At 39.8% G+C, this 20,949-nt stretch overlaps 1 protein-coding gene across 1 annotated transcript in view; it reads right to left on the reverse strand.

The window, feature by feature from the left end:
* Positions 1-19,071: 19,071 nt before the first annotated feature.
* Positions 19,072-20,949, reverse strand: part of LOC140739341 (transcriptional activator protein Pur-alpha-like) — a 100,839-nt gene continuing 98,961 nt past the window's right edge. Inside the window, exon 3 of the transcript XR_012101607.1 lies at positions 19,072-19,307. The gene's annotated coding sequence lies outside the window, so the exon portion shown is untranslated. The remainder of the gene's footprint in view (positions 19,308-20,949) is intronic.

The following is a 20,949-nucleotide window of genomic DNA, read 5'->3' on the forward strand; positions in this document are numbered from 1 at the left end:
TCTTGAAGTGAGAAGGGGAACAGCCAGAGGTCGTGGTACATATTGGTACCGATGACATAGGTAGGAAAAGGGAGGAAGTCCTCAAAAAAGACTACAGGGACCTCAAGGGTCGTAATCTCAGGATTACTACCTGCGCCACATGACAGTGAGAATAGGAATAGAATGAGGTGGAGGATAAATGCGTGGCTGAGGGGTTGGAGCAGGGGGCAGGGATTCAGATTTCTGGATCATTGAGACCTCTTCTGGGGCAGGTGTGATCTGTACAAAAAGGACGGGTTGCACTTGAATCCAAGAGGGACCAATATCCTGGCGGGAAGGTTTGCTAAGTCTATTGGGGAGAGTTTAAACTAGAATTGCTGGGGGCTGGGAATGGAACTGAAGTGACAGTGGAAAGGAAGGTTAACTTACAAATAGAGAAAGCTTGGAGACAGAGCGAAAGGGCGGATAGGTAGGTGATAGAGAAGGGATGCGCTCAGTCCGATGGTTTGAGATGTGTCTATTTTAATGTGAGGAGTATCATGAATAAAGCGGATGAGCTTAGAGCATGGATCAGAACTTGAAGCTATGATGTTGTGGCCATTACAGAAACTTAGATGGTGCAGGGGCAGGAATGGCTACTTCAAGTGTCAGACATTAGATGTTTCAGAAAGGACAGGGAGGGAGGCAAAAGAGGTGGGGGTGTGGCACTGTTGATCAGAAATAGTGTCACAACTGCAGAAAAGGTGGATGTCATGGAGAGATTGTCTACGGAGTCTCTGTGGGTGGAAGTTAGGAATAGGAAGGGGTCAATAACTCTACTGGGTGTTTTTTTATAGACCACCCAATAGTAACAGGGACATTGAGGAGCAGATAGGGAGACAGATACTGGAAAGGAATAATAATAAGAGGGTTGTTGTGTTGGGAGATTTCAATTTCCCAAATATTGATTGGCATCTCCCTAGAGTGAGGCGTTTAGATGGGGTAGAGTTTGTTAGGTGTGTTCAGGAAGGGTTCTTGACACAATATGTAGATAAGCCTACAAGAGGAGAGGCTGTACTTGATCTGGTATTGGGAAATGAACCTGGTCAGGTGTTGGGTCTCTCAGTGGGAGAGCATTTTGGAAATAGTGATCACAATTCTATCTCCTTTACCATAGCACTGGAGAGGGATAGGAACCGACAAGTGAGGGAAATGTTTAATTGGAGTAAGGGGAAAAACGAGGCCATCAGGTAGGAACTTGGAAGCGTAAACTGGAAACAGATGTTCTCAGGGAAACATACAGAAGAAATGTGGCAAAGGTTCAGGGGATATTTGCGTGGAGTTCTGAGAGAGTATGTTCCAATGAGACATGAAAAAGGATGATAGGGTACAAGATCTGTGGTGTACAAAGGCTGTTGTAAGTCTAGTCAAGAAGAAAAGTTTACGAAAGCTTCAAAAAACTAGGTAATGACAGAAGATTATAAGGCCAGCAGGAAAGAGCTTAAGAATGAAATTAGGAGAGCCAGAAGGGGCCATGAGAAGGCCTTGGCAGACAGGATTAAGGAAAACCCCAAGGCATTCTACAAGTACAGTATGTGAAGAACAAGAGGATAAGATATGAGAGAGTAGGATCAATCAAGTGTGACAATGGAAAAGTGTGTATGGAACCAGAGGAAATAGCAGAGCTCCATAATGAATGCTTTGCTTCAGTATTCACTATGGAAAAGGATCTTGGCGATTGTAGGGATGACTTGCAGTGGACAGAAAAGCTTGAGCATGTAAATATTAAGAAAGGGGATGTGCTGGAGCTTTTGGAAAGCATCAAGTTGCATACCGAGACCAGATGGGATGTACCCTAGACTACTGTGGGAAGCGACGGGAGAGGTTCCGGAGGATTGGAGGGTGGCAGATGTTGTTCCTTTATTCAAGAAAGAGAGTAGAGATAGCCCAGGAAATTATAGACCAGTGAGTCTTACTTCAGTGGTTGGTAAGTTGATGGAGAAGATCCTAAGAGGCAGGATTTATGAACATTTGGAGAGGCATAATATGATTAGAAATAGTCAGCATGGCTTTGTCAAAGGCAGGTCGTGCCTTACGAGCCTGATTGAATTTTTTGAGGATGTGACTAAACACATTGATGAAGGTAGAGCAGTAGATATAGTGTATATGGATTTCAGCAAGGCATTTGACAAGGTACCCCATGCAAGGTTTATTGAGAAAGTAAGGAGGCATGGGACCCAAGGGGGCATTGTTTTGTGAATCCAGAGCTGGCTTGCCTACAGAAAGCAAAGAGTGTTTGTAGATGGGTCATATTCTGCATGGAGGTCAGTCACCATTGGAGTGCCTCAGGGATCTGTTCTGGGACCCCTACTCTTTGTGATTTTTATAAATGACCTGTATGAGGAAGTGGAGGGATGAGTTAGTAAATTTGCTGATGACACAAAAGTTGGGGGTGCTGTGGAGAATGTGGAGGTCTGTCAGAGGTTACAGTGGGACATTGATGGGACGCAAAACTGGGCTGAGAAGTGGCAGATGGAGTTCAACCCAGATAAGTATGAGGTGGTTCATTTTGGTAGGTCAAATATGATGACAGAATATAGCATTAATGGTAAGACTCTTGGCAGTGTGGAGGATCAGAGGGATCTTGGAGTCTGAGTCCATAGGACACTCAAAGCAGCTACGCAGGTTGACTCTGTGGTTAAGAAGGCATACGGTGCATTGGCCTTCATCAATTGTGGGATTGAGTTTAAGGGCTGAGATAATGTTGCAGCTACATAGGACCCTGGTCAGATTCCACTTGGAGTACTGTGCTCAGTTCTGGTTGCCTCACTACAGGAAGGACATGGAAACCATAGAAAGGGTGCAGGGGATATTTACAAGGATGTCGCCTGGATTGGGGAGCATGCCTTATGGGAATAGGTTGAGTGAACTCAGCCTTTTCTGCTTTGAGCGACGCAGGATGAAAGGTGACCTGATAGAGGTGTACTAGATAATGAGAGACATTGATCATGTGGATAGTCAGAGGCTTTTCCCCAGGGCTGAAATAGCTAGCATGAGAGGGCACAGTTTTAAGGTGCTTGGAAGTAGGTACAGAGGAGATGTCAGGGGTAAGTTTTTTACACAGAGCGTGGTGAGTGTGTGGAATGCGCTGCCGGTGGTGGTGGTGGAGGCAGAAATGATTAAGTTTTTAAAGAGGCTCCTGGATGGCTACATGGAGCTTAGAAAAACAGAGGGCTATGGGCAAAGCCTAGATAGTTATAAGGTAGGTACGTGTTTGGCAGAGCTTTGTGAGCCAAAGGGCCTGTATTGTGTTGTATGTTTTCTATGCTCCTATAAAGCCTTGGTCAGATCACACTTGGAATATGATGAGCAGTTTTAGGCTCTTTATCCAATAAAGGATGTGCTGGCATTGGAGAGGGTCCAGAGAAGGTTCACAAGAATGATCCTGGGAATGAAAGGGTTAACACATGAACAGTGTTTTTAATCTCTGGCCTGCACTCGCTGGAGTTTAGAAGAATGAAGAGGGATTTCATTGAAACCTATCAAATATCGAAAAGCCCATAGAGTATATATATTGAAAGATTGGTCATGGAGAGGATTTTTCCCTTTGTGGGGGGGGGGGGGTCTAGAACCAGAGAACACACAACTTCAGAATACAAGCATGCCCTTTTAGAGCAGAGAAGAGGAGGAATTTCTTTAGCCAGACAGGTGGTGAATCTGTGGCGGTCATGGCCACAGAGAACTATGGAGGTCAAGTCATTGGGTATACTTAAAGTGGAGGTTGATGGCTTCTTGACTAGTAAAGGTGTCGAAGATTACAGGAGGAAGACAGGAGAGTGAGATGGAGAAGGATAATAAACCAGTCATGATGGAATGGTGCAGCAGACCACGGACCAGATGGCCTAATTCTATTACTATGTCTTATGGCAAATGTTAGTAGGCTCTGCCTAAAATGATACAGGCGATATGGTTCAGGGCTTCTGTGACTTTAACTAGCAGGTAACATTCTCTCCTTTGAGTCATATCTTGGCTTGAACCCAGAACTTTTAGTCGAGAATGCAAGCAATTGAGCTAATGGGCTGAATTTACTTGTTAATACACTCCATCTGCAGCCTTGAGACTTAAAACAGCAATTAGGAGAGTATGTTAGCAATTTTTAAAAATAATATTGTATTTTGTTCTGAGGTTTTCCAAGTGCTGTTCATTAAGTTTTGCAATTGTATTTCTCAGCCTGATTTCCTACATAAAGATTATCCATGCGATTCCAATCATATATCAGAAAGACATTTTTTAAAAAGTGCACTGTAAAGGTTGAAAAGGGGAAGATACATTTGAAGTACATTTCATATTCCAAGCATATCTCAGTGTACTTTATAAATAAGTATTTTTTGAAACCTTTGTAATACAGAGAACTACACTTGTGTAATTGGTCAACTTGATGAGAAGTAATACAATTTATCACTACCCGGCACTGGGGAGAATTTTACTTCAGTCTACAAGAAACAATTCAAGCAGCTCCATATCTCCATCAATCTGACCAATGTTTATTTTAATAGCACTAGATTAGCTTCCCACTAAACCCACAATAATTGCAGATTGTTGTCTGAAGGCATACATCAGAAACTGATGTAATTCATTTTAGTTCAACTGGAAAATTCCATAAGATGAATTGCTTAGGAATTTCAAAATCACTCAAGGACAGGTAAAAAGTAATCCAATATAGTGGGGCTTAGAGGATCAGGGTGCTCCTCCAGACGTCAAAGGGAGTATCCACACTTCAGCTCTCTGGCTACAGTTGCACCGTTCCAGGACAATTGTGTTGTTTAAAGCTGCATGCATGTGTTCAGGTAACTTTCATTCCCTTGCCAGTAAGTTAGATTTCTGCAGGAAACAACAGCATTCACAAGGGACCCAGGTGTTAATATCCGTAAAGCATTTAATGAAAGCAACCACATGAGATTACTATTTACACCCAATGAGAGAGAAGTTAGGCCAGTGTGTATTTTCCAAGTTGAGATATTTATTACGTCTGCAGAGCTTTTCTTCATTTCTTTTTTACTTTCTAACATTGTGGTCACGAACTACAGTAAAAACATTAGCTATATTTAGGCACATGGTGAAAAGAAAGTGTTGAGTGGAAAAGAGGCTATCATTATATTTTTGACAGCTGAAGAGCCTCGTAGTTAATCTTATATATTGAAATTGAAGTGAACAACCTAGGACTTGGATGCACAGGTATCTAGCAATACTGGAACTACAATACTCCACCATTCACAATATTGCTTTAATGTTGTGATGTGCATTTTGCAATAAAAAAGCACGTTATTTGGTTAGAATGTGTTATGAGCAATGCTGAGGTTTGATGATCTGTGAATTTTGTGTTTGTAGATGCAGCATTTCCATTTTAGGTAAAGAATGTCATTTTTATTCACACAAACTGGAAATAGATCTGTGGCTTCAGAAAGACCTACTTATTTTTTAATGAAAATATGTGACTTTTTGGCTGACCCTCTTAAACACAATGCATCTTTTATCATATGGGAATTAAACTACACAAAATACTGAAGTCTAAAGAAAGAAATAACCTCTAAGAGGCCAGAGTGTGGGAAGTTATGTCTTCCCAAAATTTTCCCAGAGCTATTATTGCTGCATGTTAACTGGAAACAGGGTAAAGAGAGGTTCCTGGAAACTGCCTGTGCTTCGTTTTCACCCATGTGATATTTAGAATGTGCATTCGCCTACTTTCTCAGCCTTTTAAAAAAATTTCCATCAGTAACTAGTCAGCAGACTGTAAAACAAATCACCAACAAACAAGATGCTGGAGGAACTTAGTGGGTTAGGAATCATTTGAGGAGGAAAGTGGACAGTTGATATTTTGGGTCAGCACCCTTCATCCAGATCTGGATTTGGGCTGAGCTGAGCTCCTCCAGCATCTTGTTTGTTGTTTCAGATTCCAGCAACTGCCGTTCTTTTGTCTTTACTAAGAAACAAAATTAGCTACAAATATAATATCTGACTGAATCTTTGCCAGGTTGAATGATATGCTCAGTTTTAAAAAAGGAATCTCCATTCTATAAACAATTTACAATGTCAGTGATTATCATGATTATTAAAGATACCATTCATTTTCTGGCTATGATGATGTGATATGTAAATTTTGTCATTTATCAAGTAAAGATTAACTGGCCAAATATCTAAATTCACAGGATACTTCAATTCAGATACCACCTCAAAATCTTGTAAGTGTGCAGTTCTGTATAACAAACACAAACACACCGATCTTGATGAAGTGGCTCAACCCAAAATGTCAAATGTTAATCGTCTCCAAAGATGCTGTCTGAACTGCTGAGTTCCTTCAGGACTTTGCGTGTTTTGCTCTGGATTTCCAGCATCTGCAGAATCGTTTGTGTTTAGCAATTTTATATAACATAGCTTCATTTAGAATTTTTATATCAAGATTATTAGGTGGCGGGGTGGAGTTATGTCTCTACCAAAGGAGGTGTAAGACGCTCCTTCCCTCCACTAGCCTGCAGGTCACCCTTGGGCAAGGTGTAGCACCTGCTTAGTCACCCGATCAGGGTCACATCAAGCCAGGGAGCAAGCAGGCGCTGAATGGTCGTATGAATAGCTGGTGTATATCCTGGTTAATGTAATTGGTGAAAATGTTCTGCGTTAAGTGTTTGGAGTACAATAAATGAGTTGTTACAGCTTTTCTTTAACACGGTTTAATTTGTGAAAACCCAGTAAAGACACTGCCCAGAAGAAGGCAATGACAAATCACTTCTACAGAAAGATTTGCCAATAATCTTGTTCATGGAAAGACCACAATCTCCCACGTCAAACAACACGGCACATAATGGCAGTGATGATATCAGATTATATATATTTCAAGTATTAGTCCACTAGGGATTGTAATTTTAATTAGATCTCCAATGCTTTGGTGTCAGGTTGAACTATTCTAACTGCATTTACTCCATTTTTCAATGAAATAATATCAGTTGGCTGTGCCATTGAAATAGTGTAAACTTTTTTTTAATCCTAAAGGCAGCAAATCAATCATAGTTCACAAATATACATGAAAGTGTTAGATAATAGATCATATTGTGCATGCTTTTTGATATACTGAATGTAATAACTGCTTTTGCTTATTAAAATGAAAGTTTTTATGAATATGAAGTTTCAGGTCCAACTTAAAATAAGTGTTACATTCATTAGTTTTTAGAAAATATTGGTCCTACAAAGTTCCAGGGAAGAGTATGCACATTAATTACAACATGAATTCTTAAACTGGTGAATTAGAAAACTTTTCAAATTGTTCTTTGAGCTGCAAATTCTTGTGATATTACAATTACAGTCTGAGCAAACAAAAATATTGGCTTAAAACTGGGGTTCTAATTTGTCAAGCATCAAAAGCAATCTACATTATAAAATATTAAAATTACACTGTCATTTACAGACTCCTTCTGTAAATATAACCTGTTGATATTTCCAAACAGAAAGCTGGCATTTGGAAGCCACAGATTTGAATGCACATGCACTGTACTATTCATGAGAAAGCACTGTGCAGCTCTTGTTGCCTATTGTATGTTTAGTCAAATGATCTGCTCTCGATGCATGCTCTGAAATTATGGGGAAGTCAGCTGAAGTCACCTCCAGCCTATTACATCTTTTAACAGGGTAACAGAGGAAATGAAACAGATTGACATTCGGAAGGAAACGGTGATGAGAAGACTGATGGGACTGAAGGCTGACAAATCCCCAGGTCCAGATGGTCTGCACCCTAGGGTACTAAAGGAGGTGGCCCTGGAAATTGCGGATGCATTGGTAATCATTTTCCAATGTTCCTTAGATTCAGGATCAGTTCCTGAGGATTGGAGAATGGCTAATGTTATCCCACTTTTTAAGAAAGGAGGGAGGGAGAAAACAGAGAACTATTGACCTGTCAGCCTGACATCGGTGGTGGGAAAGATGCTAGAGTCCATTATTAAGGATGAAATAGTGGCATATCTAGATAGCAGTGATAGGATTGGGCCGAGCCAGCATGGATTTACCAAGGGTAAATCATGCTTGACTAATCTGTTGGGAGTTTTTCGAGGATGTAACCAGGAAGTTAGACAAGGGAGATCCAGTGGATGTAGTGTACCTCGATTTTCAGAAGGCATTTGATAAGGTCCCACATAGAAGACTGGTGGGTAAAATCAAAGCTCAGGGCATCGGGGGGAAGACATTGACATGGATAGAAAACTGGTTGGCAGATAGAAAGCAAAGGGTAGCAGTGAATGGGTGTTTCTCGGAATGGCAGGTGGTGACTAGTGGGGTGCCACAGGGCTCGGTATTGGGACCACAGCTGTTTACCATTTACGTTAACGATTTGGATGAAGGCATAGAAAATAACATCAGCAAATTTGCTGATGATACTAAGCTGGGTGGCAGTGTGACATATGATGAGGATGTTAGGAGAATTCAGGGTGACTTGGATAGGCTGGGTGAGTGGGCAGATACTTGGCAGATGGCGTTTAATGTGAATAATTGTGAGGTTATCCACTTTGGGAGTAAGAACAGGAAGGCAGATTATTATCTGAACGGTATAGAGTTGGGTAAGGGAGTAATACAAAGAGATCTCGGAGTCCTTGTTCATCAGTCACTGAAGGTGAATGAGCAAGTGCAGCAGGCAGTGAAGAAGGCTAATGGAATGTTGGCCTTTATTACAAAGGGAATTGAGTACAAGAGCAAGGAAATCCTCTTGCATTTGTACAGAGCCCTGGTGAGACCACACCTGGAGTACTGTGTACAGGTTTGGTCTCCAGGGTTAAGGAAGGGCATCCTGGCTGTAGAGGAAGTGCAGCGTAGATTCACGAGGTTAATTCCTGGGATGTCTGGACTGTCTTACGCAGAGAGGTTAGAGATACTGGGCTTGTACACGCTGGAATTAAGGAGATTGAGAGGGGATCTGATTGAAACATATAAGATTATTAAGGGATTGGACAAGATAGAGGCAGGAAATATGTTCCAGATGCTGGGAGAGTCCAGTACCAGAGGGCATGGTTTGAGAATAAGGGGTAGGTCATTTAGGACAGAGTTAAGGAAAAACCTCTTCTCCCAGAGAGTTGTGGGGGTCTGGAATGCACTGCCTCGGAAGGTAGTGGAGGCCAATTCTCTGGATGCTTTCAAGAAGGAGCTAGATAGGTATCTTATGGATAGGGGAATCAAGGGATATGGGGACAAGGCAGGAACCGGGTATTGATAGGAATTGATCAGCCATGATCTCAAAATGGCGGTGCAGGCTCGAGGGGCCGAATGGTCTACTTCTGCACCTATTGTCTATTGTCTATAATATCCCAGAACATATCAAATTGTAAACAATGGATTGGCTCTTAAATCTGGTGAATCTAATGATGCACATCTTTTCTGATGTAGCATTTATGGAAAGGTGATTTGCAAGACTTATTAATGCAAGTACTTTCACAATAATTGCTGATGCACATTTTGAATATGGGGCTTTGGTGGGTTTGAGCTGTGTTGAACTGTAGATCCTATAATAGGTGAAGCTAATTCAATGTAGGGGAACCAGCTCAAAGAATTATTTCAAATTCACATGCTAAAACACTTTTCTCAGGATGATCTTATTAGTTAAAGAATGTTACCTGTCTTCACAAAACCTTCAAAGTTACTATCAAAGTTGTTAATTATACAAAAAAATTGATCAAATTGTGTGTCAGGAAGTTGGCAGTGTAGATGTACATCTACTTCACAAAATGGAAACTTACTTAATATACTGAAAAATATGCTGTACTGTTAATATGAAATTAAGTGAGTTGAAGCATACAGTGCCATCAGGCAGAAAATTCAACATTTGGCTTATTTTACATATCTCACAAATGTATTTGATTAGCTAAACTATTTTAACACATCCTTTACATTGAACATTCAAAAAACAACTTTCTCTATGGACCCATAAGATTCAAATGATGAGATTTTCGTTGTCTCTCTGCAACAAAATGGAAGTAAAATTCCCTTAGCTGCGAAACGTGAAAATAAAATCAGCAATTGTTTAAGTAAATTGTACACAAACTTCTGAAAATACTTTTCAGAGAATGAACTGAAGCAGCTCTTCCGGGGTCAGACTGGAATGCAGTCACTTTTAGAAAGATGTCCGTCCCTTGGAGGGAATAGAAAACTAAATGTTGGAAATGTTGCCAGTGATTTTCCCTCAAAGTTGATTTCTGTCTTTACAAATTTTCAAGTATTCCATTTAACTGGTAGTATTTACCTTTAAAGTTGTGCCCAAAATACGTGTTTTCTACTGAAAATATTCTTTGGGCCTTGGTTGAATCACAAAGTTATCAAATAAGTTCTTGTACAAAACAGGTTGAGAACCATTAAATGAGGTTATAGAGTAATACATCATTGAAATAAGCACGTTGACCCTACTCAGCATGCTGATCAAGTCGGTCTCCTATCCCTCTAAACCCCTCTTATCCAAATGTCTTTTAAATGTTGTTATTTATCTATTTTAACCACTCCTCTAATAGTTTATTCCATATATGCACCACCCTCTGCATTTAAATCCCTTGTAAATCTTTAACCTCCCACCTTAAAGCAATGCACTCTGTCTCCTCCTCATGATTTTCTACACCTAGCCTGTCCAACCTCTCCTCATAACTCAAAACCTTGGGTTCTGGCAGTATCCTCTTAAATCTGAATCAAAATCCTCATAATACCTTCAATAGGTAAAACAACTGATTCATTTGATGTTATTTGCATTCCTTCTGGCTAATGTGTTACACATTTATCATTATTAACATTACTGTTGTAAGTTATTTGTATATGGAATTATTGTAGCATTTTACTCCTCTCAAATGAACTGCAATCTTCCTTTTTTTTATAAAACTCCCTTCATTTTGTTCAAACTATTAAAATTTTTTTTATCTTTACGTTTCTCAAGTTTTTTGTTACTTTTGACTCAACTATTTTTAAAATTATCAGACATCAGTCTTCCGCAAAACAATGATACTGTAGTTTTGCTTCATACATGTTAAGGCAATCATATCCCTACTTACGGTATCTATTCAGGCTTTTGCTTCTGTACTTTTAATAAGCTTTGCTTATTCAAAATTGAATATTGGAATCAAAAACTTAGGCTAATCTGAGAGAGTAGAATCAAAGCTAGAATTTCAATTGTATTTACATAAATCCAACAATACATTTGGTTTTCCATAACTCATTTATTAAAATTAAGTGAAATAATTACTGGAAAAATTCTTAATAATTTTGCCCATGACAATAAATATTAACAACTCTCCATAAATTTTGACCTTTGAAAGATTGTAGAAAAAAATCTCTAAAACTGGATGGAAATATTTATTTCAAGCATCATTGAACAATTACTCTCCAAACCTATCCCCCATCAAGAAAGACTTAAAGCTCTCCGCTTCTTTGTCAAAAGAACCGACCAATTCCCTTCCCCCTCCCTGGTCTTGCAGAACTGGTCCTCACTCTCAACAATTTCTCCTTCGCTCCTCCCACTTTCTCCAGACTCAAAGGGTCAAGCCATGGGCATTTACGTGGTCCACAGCTATGCCTGCCTTTTCGTTGGCTACACAGGACTGTCCATGTTCCAAGCCTTCCCCGGTAATGCTCCCCAATTCTTCCTCCGCGACATTAACGACTGCCTTGGTGCTGCTTTATGCATCCATGCTGAGCTCATCGATTTCATCAACTTTGCCTCCAACTTCCACCCTGCCCTTAAATTGTTATAACTTCTGGCACCTCTCTCCCCTTTCTCAATTTGTCTCCATCTCTGGAGACAAACTGTCTACTAACATCTTTTATAAACTTACCGATTCCCAGGGCTACCTTAACTATACCTTTTCCCACCCTGTCTCCTCTAAAATTGCTATTTCCTTTTCTGAGTTTCTGTCTCTGGCACAGCTGTCCCCAGGAAGGTGCTTTCCTTTCCAGGACATCAGGGATATTATTCTTTTTCTTCTTCTTCAAAAAATGGGGTTCCCCTTCCACCACTCACATTACCTCCACCTTCTGGACATCCACACTCACCCCATCTTCTCTCTGCCTTAACAGTGATAGAGTTCCTCTTGTCTTCACTTACCACCCCATGAGCCTCTGCATTCAGCACATCATTCTCCGCAACTTCTGCCACCTTCAACAGTATCCTACCACCAAACATATCTACACACCTTTAACCACCCCCACCCAGCTCTCCGCTTTCTTCAGGGCTCGCTCCCTCTCTGATTCCCTTGTCCAGTTGTCCTTCCTGGCACTTATCCCTGCAAGTGGCCAAAGTGCCATGATTGCCCGTTCATCTCCTCCTGCACCTCCATTCAAGGCTCCAAACAGTCCTCCCAAGTGAGGCAACATGTCACCTGCGAATCCGCAGAAGTTGTTTATTGTATTCGGTGCTACCGATGCAGCCACTTCTACACTGCTGAAACCTGTTGTGAACTGGGAGAACACTTCGTCAAGCACCTCCACGCTCAAGCACCAAAAATGGAAAGTGGGAATCAACATTTTAATTCCAATTCCCATTCCTGTTCTGACATGTCAGTTGATGGCTTCCTCTTGTGTCAATGATGAGGCTACCTTCAGTGTGGAGGAGCGCCACTTTACATTCCGTCTGGGTAGCCTCCAACCTGATGGCCTGAGTATCGATTTCTCCTTCTGATAAAACAATTTTCCCCTCCCTTTGCCTCTTCTAATACCCACTCTGGCTTCTTACTACTTCTCATCTGCCAACCTCCCCCCCCCACTTTCTGCTATGGTCCACTTTCCTTTCCTATCAGATTCCTTCATCTCCAGTCCTTTACCTTTCCCACCCACCTGGCTTTACCTATCTCCTTCTAGCTACCCTCCTTGCCCTCCTGCCGTCTTTTTATTCTGGCATCTTCCCCTTTCCTTTTCAGTCCCAAAGAAAAGTCTCGGCTCAAAATGTCAACTGTTTGTTCATTTCCATAGATGCTGCCTGACCTGCATTTTGTGTGCGTTGCTTTGGATTTCCAGCATCTGCAGAATTTCTTGTGATTACAATTAATTGGTCTTTATAGGAAGCTAAATTTATTTAAAAATTCCACTGACTAGTACTTGTTCTTGAAAGGCAAATCAAAAAAAGCAAGGATGTTTGAAGTTGTTCTAATCAGACCTCCGCTACATCAGTGGCATTCTAAAACTAGGTTAGCTTCACCTTATCAAAATTGACAAGGTCCATTTAAACTGGACCACATTCTATTGCTGTTATTGGATGGAAGGACAACCTTGCACTATAAAGAGTGCTCAGTTATTCTCTATTAACCATTTATGATGAGAGGTGTAATCATGCTTCTTGCTTAGCTAATAGGCCTGACAATGTCAAGATTTCAGTCAGCGGCTGACCCTGAGCTTTGTGTTTAATTGACCTTTTTGACAAGGAAACTACTGATTGCAGTATCTGGTCACAAGTTTAACCACTCATCTGCAACCTCTAGAACTTAGTGCCACTTTTATCCTGCAATGACAGCAAATGCTGAGAGTTTTGTCACCATTGCTATTGGAAAATCTGGGCCAAAGAAGTTCAGGTCTGGGATGCCTTGCAGTACTCAGAATCAGAATCAGGTTTATTATCACCAGCATGTTTCATGAAATTTGTTATTGAGGAATTGAACATACAAACTTATGAATTGATAAACTAGGAACAAGAGTGGGCACTCAATCCCTCAAGCATGACCTGCAATTCATAAGGTCACAGCCAACTAGATTGTGATTTCAATTCCACATTTCTGCATATTTGGTAACATTTGACTACTTCAAAAAAACTGTACATTCCACTTCCTTTAAGAAAGAGATTGGAACATTGACCACTCCAATCTCTGCCTTAAATAGACAACCCCTTGTTTGTTCCACCCATCAGGTTTCAGTTAAGACTCCTTTCACTTTCTAAACTCCAGCAGACAGACACCTTTTACAAACTTTGCCTGTCCAATCTACCTCAAAAATGAACCTGCCCATTCCAGATATTGAGCTAATAAACCTTTTTCTGAATTGCTTCCAATACCTTAGCAGGTATTCTTAAATAAGGAGACAAAGAGTTCACAGTTCTCCAGATGCAGCTTCACAAATGTCTTAGATAGCTGCAGCATTATTTCCCTGGATTTAAGTCAATTCCTCTCATAGTAGACTCCTACTGTTAACTGCAACCTAAATCTTCAAATCACTTTCAGCAAGAAAGATGCAGATATTAGGTAATAATACAATTTCAGCTATCTTCACAATGGGCAAACAATTCACTTGAGATAGACTAGTTAGGTCCTGTGATGTTTTTCAAAGAATTTTCTTTTGATTGCAATTGGCATATCACATTTGCGAGCTCTGCACTGGGTTCCAAACTTTACATATGGATACCTTATCTAATTTGCAATCTCGGTATATCTCTCAGTAGCGCCATTATTAGAACATGGCTCAGATATACAGATAGGCAAATTCTAATTGGTTTGCATACTACTAAAGATTAAACCTCAGTTCAAAATTTCAAATAAGATGTCCACGAAATGGCTGGTCAATCACTCTGGCCAATTGATCACCACCAGTCACATTCTTCCTCCAGATTAAATAGATCATGCATCTCCCTGAGCATAACCCTACCAAAGTACTCACCGCTAAAATAGCATTAACTAGGGCAAAACCAAGATGCTGATCCAGGCAATGATAAAGTGCCCTTAACAGTGTAGAATTTATGCTAATGAGATGTGGAAACATTTAAGTTCAAATGAAGATGCCTGTCATGTCAATACTATCACGGATAATCCCCAAAATACTAAAGTAGCCTGTAAGGATGAAGAACACATGTGGTAAAATCTGACCTGACCACTAAAAACAATGAAAGTGTTCTTGGAAATCATTTATGTTTGATAACTTTTGTTTGTGACACTGTGTTTCAATGTAACTTTACTCTTTGCGTGATGGTATTGTGTTTGCTGACCTTGAAGTTCTGACTCAAACAAAGACCTTCAGCCCTATCGGACGATATAGATAGCCACAGATACCTTGACTAAAAGGAGGTTATACTGTAACTACCCAATCTTCAAAGACTAGTTCACTTCCCAGTTTATACTCCATAGTGATTTTAGCTGCTAGTAGCAACTATTTGAGTAATGGGTCTCCCCTCCCTATCAAAGAGGAGATACTTCCAGCTAACAAAGGCATTTAAACACAGTTCATTTATTTTTAGTGATACATGTTTAAAAACAGACATAATCCTTAAAACAGATATAAAACTCAGAGGTTTTCTTATGAAATTCTTAGAAATTACAACATTTCTAAAACTGAAGGGTACAGTTCCTATAAGCTAAAAAGACATAACCGTTTGTCACAAATGAACCAGTCACCTGTCACAGAAATTGAAAGCAGAGGAATGGATTCTAGTTCACCCCGTACTTCTGTCATTCTTCTTGATGTTCCTGGACTATTTCTAAAAAGCCTGGACTGAACTTTACAGTTATACTGTTTCTCTGTCACTTGGGTGACCTCACACACATGCGATATTTTTTCAGATGCCTTTTAACACAAATGGTCTAAAATGCTGTGAAGCTGACTCCCTGTGTACACAATTCTTCCAACTATTAACAGATTAGCTATTTGATGTGCTAAATGATAATATTAATTTGGTCTGCAAGTTTCCTTAAACTAAATAACCCAGCCAGTGTTGTCTAGTCTGGAACTAGCCAAATTAAATAATTTAAATGATTTTTCTTTTTGGGGCGTAGAAGAATGAGAGGGGACTTGATAGAGGTCTACAAGATTATGAGAGGCATAGATAGGGTGGATAGTCAGTACCTGTTTCCCAGGGCACCAATAGCAAACACCAGAGGGCATATGTACAAAATTAAGGGAGGGAAGTTTAGGGGAGACATCAGGGGTAAGTTTTTTTTTTAAACACAGAGGGTTGTGAGTGCCTGGAATGACTTGCCACGGATGGTGGTGGAGGCTAAAACATTAAAGGTATTTAAGAGCCTCTTGGACAGGCACATGGATGAAAGAAAAATGGAAGGTTATGGGGTAGTGTGGGTTTAGCATTTTTAAGGATTATATGGGTCAGCACAACATGGAGGGCTGAAGGGCCTGTACTGTGCTGTAGTGTTCTATGGTTCATTGTCTTACAATGCACCTCTTAAGCAGTAAGCCCAAGTGTGGTGGGCTAGCAAGTCTGCTCTATAGGAAGTGCTTGTTTACAAAGCTGTTCTTTTAATTTCAAACTGATTACTGCTTGCTATTTACAGTAAGCACTGAAGACTGGCTCCTGTTTAGGACAAGAAGCTAAACAAAAAATGTTGCTCAGCAGTTTAAAGGTTTAACTTAAAAACAACACTTTGTTCTCTAGAACACAGAACACTTCTATTAAATTTGGGACAGAGTTGAACTGCATATGGACACAAAGCATTCCTCAATCAGATTGATGGCTACAGTGTCATTTTAAGATAAATCAGTGTTTTTGCAGCAGTTCTTTCATAACCACAAACATGCTAAAGAAGAAAAACAAACCAACAAATGAAGTGTCGCCTAGTCTAAAAATAAGCTTGAACAGGGTGACCATCAGAAATTAATATGAAGCAAATAGGTTCAGTCGACAGATTTTGATAAACCCATGTTAACAGCTGTGAACAGATTTAGAATGACATCTTGCAAGTGTAACAGCTTTACTGATAGCTGTGAAGGTTATTACAACCAATCTATCTACAAAACTGCACTGTTCATGTGAATGACCTTACTATGTCTAATCTTATTTCTTTTATGAGAGCTGTGATGAAAAGTTGAGATTTTTCAAAGAGGAAGCTCATTGATTGCATTTACAATCTTCCCTTGTAATAAAATGATAGAGAAAATTTTAATCCTGAATTATAAGAAGCGTTTTTTTTAATTGTTGTGACACCACTCAAGCAGCTGATAGTGTTGCTTCAAGGCAGCGGTATCCATCATTAAGGACACTAACCATTCCGGACATGCCCTCTTCTCATTACTATTGTCAGACAGGAGCCTAAAGATGTCCACTCAACGTTTTAGGAACAGCTTCTTCCCTTCAGCTATCAGATTACTGAATGGTCCATAATCCCATGATCCCAACCTCACTATTTTGCTCTTACTTTTAGCACTTTTTATTTTTATGCATTTCTTATTGTAAATGAAAGTAATTTTTATGCAGTGCACTGTATTGCTGCCATAAAACAAATTTCACAATGTACGTCAGTTATAATAAACTTATTCTGATTCTTTTACGCCTCCTTGCAGCTATCTGAAATTCAGCCAACAGCAGCGTCACCTGTGAATTCACAGATAACATTTGAGCTGTGCCTAGCCGCACAGTCATGAGTGTACAGAGCAGTGGGCTAGGCATGCATCTTTGAGACACCCCTGTGCTGGATTGTCAGTGAAGATTGAAGCAATCACAAAGAAGGTATGCCAGTGGTTATATTTCACTAGAAGTTTGAGGAGATTTAGAATGTCACAAAAGACTGGCAATTTTCAGCAGAGGCACCGTGGAGAGCATTCTGACTGGCTGCATCACAGCCGGGTACAGAGCTTCAAATGCACAGGATCACAAGAAGCTGCAGAGGGTTCCAACACAGGCACAACCTTCCCTGCCACTGAGAACATCTCCGAGAGGCAGTGACTCAAGAATGTGGCATCCATCATTAAATACCCTCATCATCCAGGACATGTCCTCTTCACCATTGGGGAGGAGATACAGGAGGCTGCAGACTCACGCTCGGTATTTTAAAAATAACTTCTTCCCCTCCACCAACAGATTTCTGAATAGTCCATGAACTCATGAACACTATCTAGTTATTAGTCTTTTTGAATTATTTAACTTTGTAACCAACAGTGATTTTTGTCTTGCCCTTTACTGCTGTACAACAAATTTCACAACATATTTCTGTGATAATAAACTTGATTCGGATTCTGATACTTCATGGTTGTCAAGGTGCCGAAAGTCAATGCTGTAGAATAACACTATATTAGATATTTACACACCAATCAATTATGTCAGGGGTCAGATGCTTTTCTCAGCTTCATAATCACTACTAATCTAACCGTATATAATTCCACCCATTCCAGAGATTCCACTGAGATTCCAGAACATCACTATGTGGTACAACTGGCTTCCACTTGCATCTCACAAATTCAAATCCCCAAATCAATCTGAGAGGTTCTTTGGGAATCACATCCAGCCCAAAATTTCCTGAGAAAATTAATGAATTGCATGAGAAGACTGAACAGGCATCCATAGCTCATGAAAATTTTTCAGATGAAGCCCAAGCTGTGAGTCAGTTCTCCTGCTAGCAAAAGTAATGATCATTTTCAGACTGGAGCAGGAATTAAATCCAATTTCATCATCATTTCTGACTTTCACCAATAAAATGTGTCGGCAATGCTAATGACGAAGAGACTTCTTGGACTAGGAATACATTCAGTTTCAATTGCTGCCCGACAGCTAAAACAGATTCTGCCAGGATACTGTGATACTTAAACAAACCAATATCACCTGTATGAAATCTGTCTCCACTCACTGACTTCTTCCAATGAAGCAAAACACTTGCTTTTAACTGCCAGTCATCACACTGATCTCAAGCCTCAGCATCCAAAAATAACCAATTTCTTATGCTAATCCAAGAGAATCAATGACAAGCAAACTCCTGCATTAAATATTCTACTTTCAGAACTGCTCCTTGTTTCTCACACACACACGCCATAGGATTTTCTCCACTCTACCCATGTGCCAACTGAAGATTACTTTTGACTGAAAAGTCAACAGCAGCTGCAAAATATGATCAGACTCTTGGGATGAAAATGGGTACTCTCTCTTGCCTCAGTCCTTGGATAAAAAGGGACAGCCCTACTCTGTTATGAGCATACTTCTTACAGGAATCAATATTATGCATAACTGCCAGAAGCGGAAGGTGTCCATGCCAACTATTTCTTGAGGAATAATGTTCTGCTTACAATGGTGACAAATAAAAAGTTCTGACATAATCAAGACATCACCATATCCCTCAGTGACTCTGTAGAGGGTTTGTGTGATGTGATTTCTCTACATAAAGAAGGATAGACTTGCTCAGAAGTTTTGGAATATAAGTTCATTAGATTGATTTATGTATGCCCTATAAAGGCAAGATTGTCCATGTTTACAAAGTCTGTTAGAATGTACGGTGATCAAATAGTACTGAGAATCAGATTCCTCAGTTCGGAGAATATGAGCTACAGCACAATCTCCGGATAATGGGTCAACCAATTAGAATTGAGATGGAAGGAATTTTCTTTACTCAGAGGACTGTCAATCTGCTCTTCCACTGGCCCGACTCTTGATCCTGGAAGAAAAACATACCATTAACCTTGGCTTGCTGGAGCAATATTTTGGCTTAATAAGCAGTGTTAGAGTCATAGAGAAGTAAATTACAGAAACAGACCCATCAATCCATCTAGACTGTGCCGAACCATTTATATTGCCTAATCCCATTGAATTGTACTGGGGCTATAGCCCTCCATACCCCTATTTTCCATGAACCACGTGCTGGCAGCTCATCCTACACACTCATGTCCCTTTTAGTGAAGTTTCCCCTCATGTTCCCCTTAAACTTTTCACCTTTCACCCTTAACCCTTGACCTCTGGTTGCAGTCCCAACCACTTCAGTGGGGGGAAAACCACTATACCCCAGTGTTTTTATATTTGACCAATTCGTATAGTTTCTCCTCCAGTGCTCTGTAATTCCCTGGCATCCTGGCAATATGCATTGTTTTCTCTGCAGGAGACATACATTAGGTTCATTGACTGCTGCAGTTGTAGAGATCTTGCAGTTACAGGATTTGTAGAATAGAAAGCATTACCAGGTAAATCTATGAAGAAAATTTTAAGTGAATAAATGTGCTTCACACAATATGAAACAATTATTATTCCCCCAACTAGATTGACTTTGGAGTACGAAACAAAAGTGCCACAGAACATCGCTGTGCTCACTATATGATTAGCTGTAACTTTCTATACTTTGGGAGGCTGCTCTGCTCTGTGATTCAGCTGACTGTATTCTGGCAGGATCCATGCATTAGGGTTAGGTTTAGGTTTGACTGTAAGGTCAATGAAGTTATTACATTCCACTCTGATAAGGGCATCAGCGTGAAACATTAATTTTATTTCTCCACAAATTCAGTCAATCTTCTCGGTATTTCCAGTATTTTGTTTTTATCTATAAGTATATTTTTGCTCTTTTCTTCTCATAGTGACCATGCATTACATCCAATGAAGGACTTTGAATGAATTGTGAATTGCAGTTATTATCCCAATCATAGAGGCAAATGCAGAATTACAGTTTCAAAGACAGAACATACAACAGGTCGTTTGGCTCATTATCTTATGCTAACCTTTTAACCTAACTCTTCCCTCCTACATAGCCATCCATTTTTCTATCAACCCTAAACCTATCTAGAGTTTCTTAAATGCCTGTAATCTATCTAACATGGTAAGATCTTTCTACTGTCCATCTACCTATTCACAGTGAACAGTACAACTCTAAAATCTCACTCACTTGGAAGAGATTGTTCCATTCCTTCTATAAATCTTTTTCAATAAAACAGTTTTTTTTCTGCATTTCTTAGTTTCCTTTTGATGTAATTTATGTGTTATGCTTAAATGTTGTACAATTAGAAAGGATGCCAGGATGCAATTGGTCTACTTTTTCATAATTTTAAACATTTGTATCACTTTCTCTGAATCTTCCAGTTTTTAAAAAGACAAAAATAAAATAAAGGTAGCTCATCTTTTTTCATCGAACACTTCTCTACTTTCTGGAATCAACAATAAAGTCCCTCCTTCTGAACTTCTTTTGAAAGTACAAAGATGAAGAGTATACACAGCATTCTCAATGTCATCTCACAAAGACTATATACAGATTTAAAATACTCTTTGAACTTGTTTATTTTGATCCCTTGCTATTCATTCTAAAATATTGTATTTTT

The sequence above is a fragment of the Hemitrygon akajei genome, chromosome 15 (assembly GCF_048418815.1).
Source record: "Hemitrygon akajei chromosome 15, sHemAka1.3, whole genome shotgun sequence".
In the NCBI taxonomy this organism is placed as follows: domain Eukaryota; kingdom Metazoa; phylum Chordata; class Chondrichthyes; order Myliobatiformes; family Dasyatidae; genus Hemitrygon; species Hemitrygon akajei.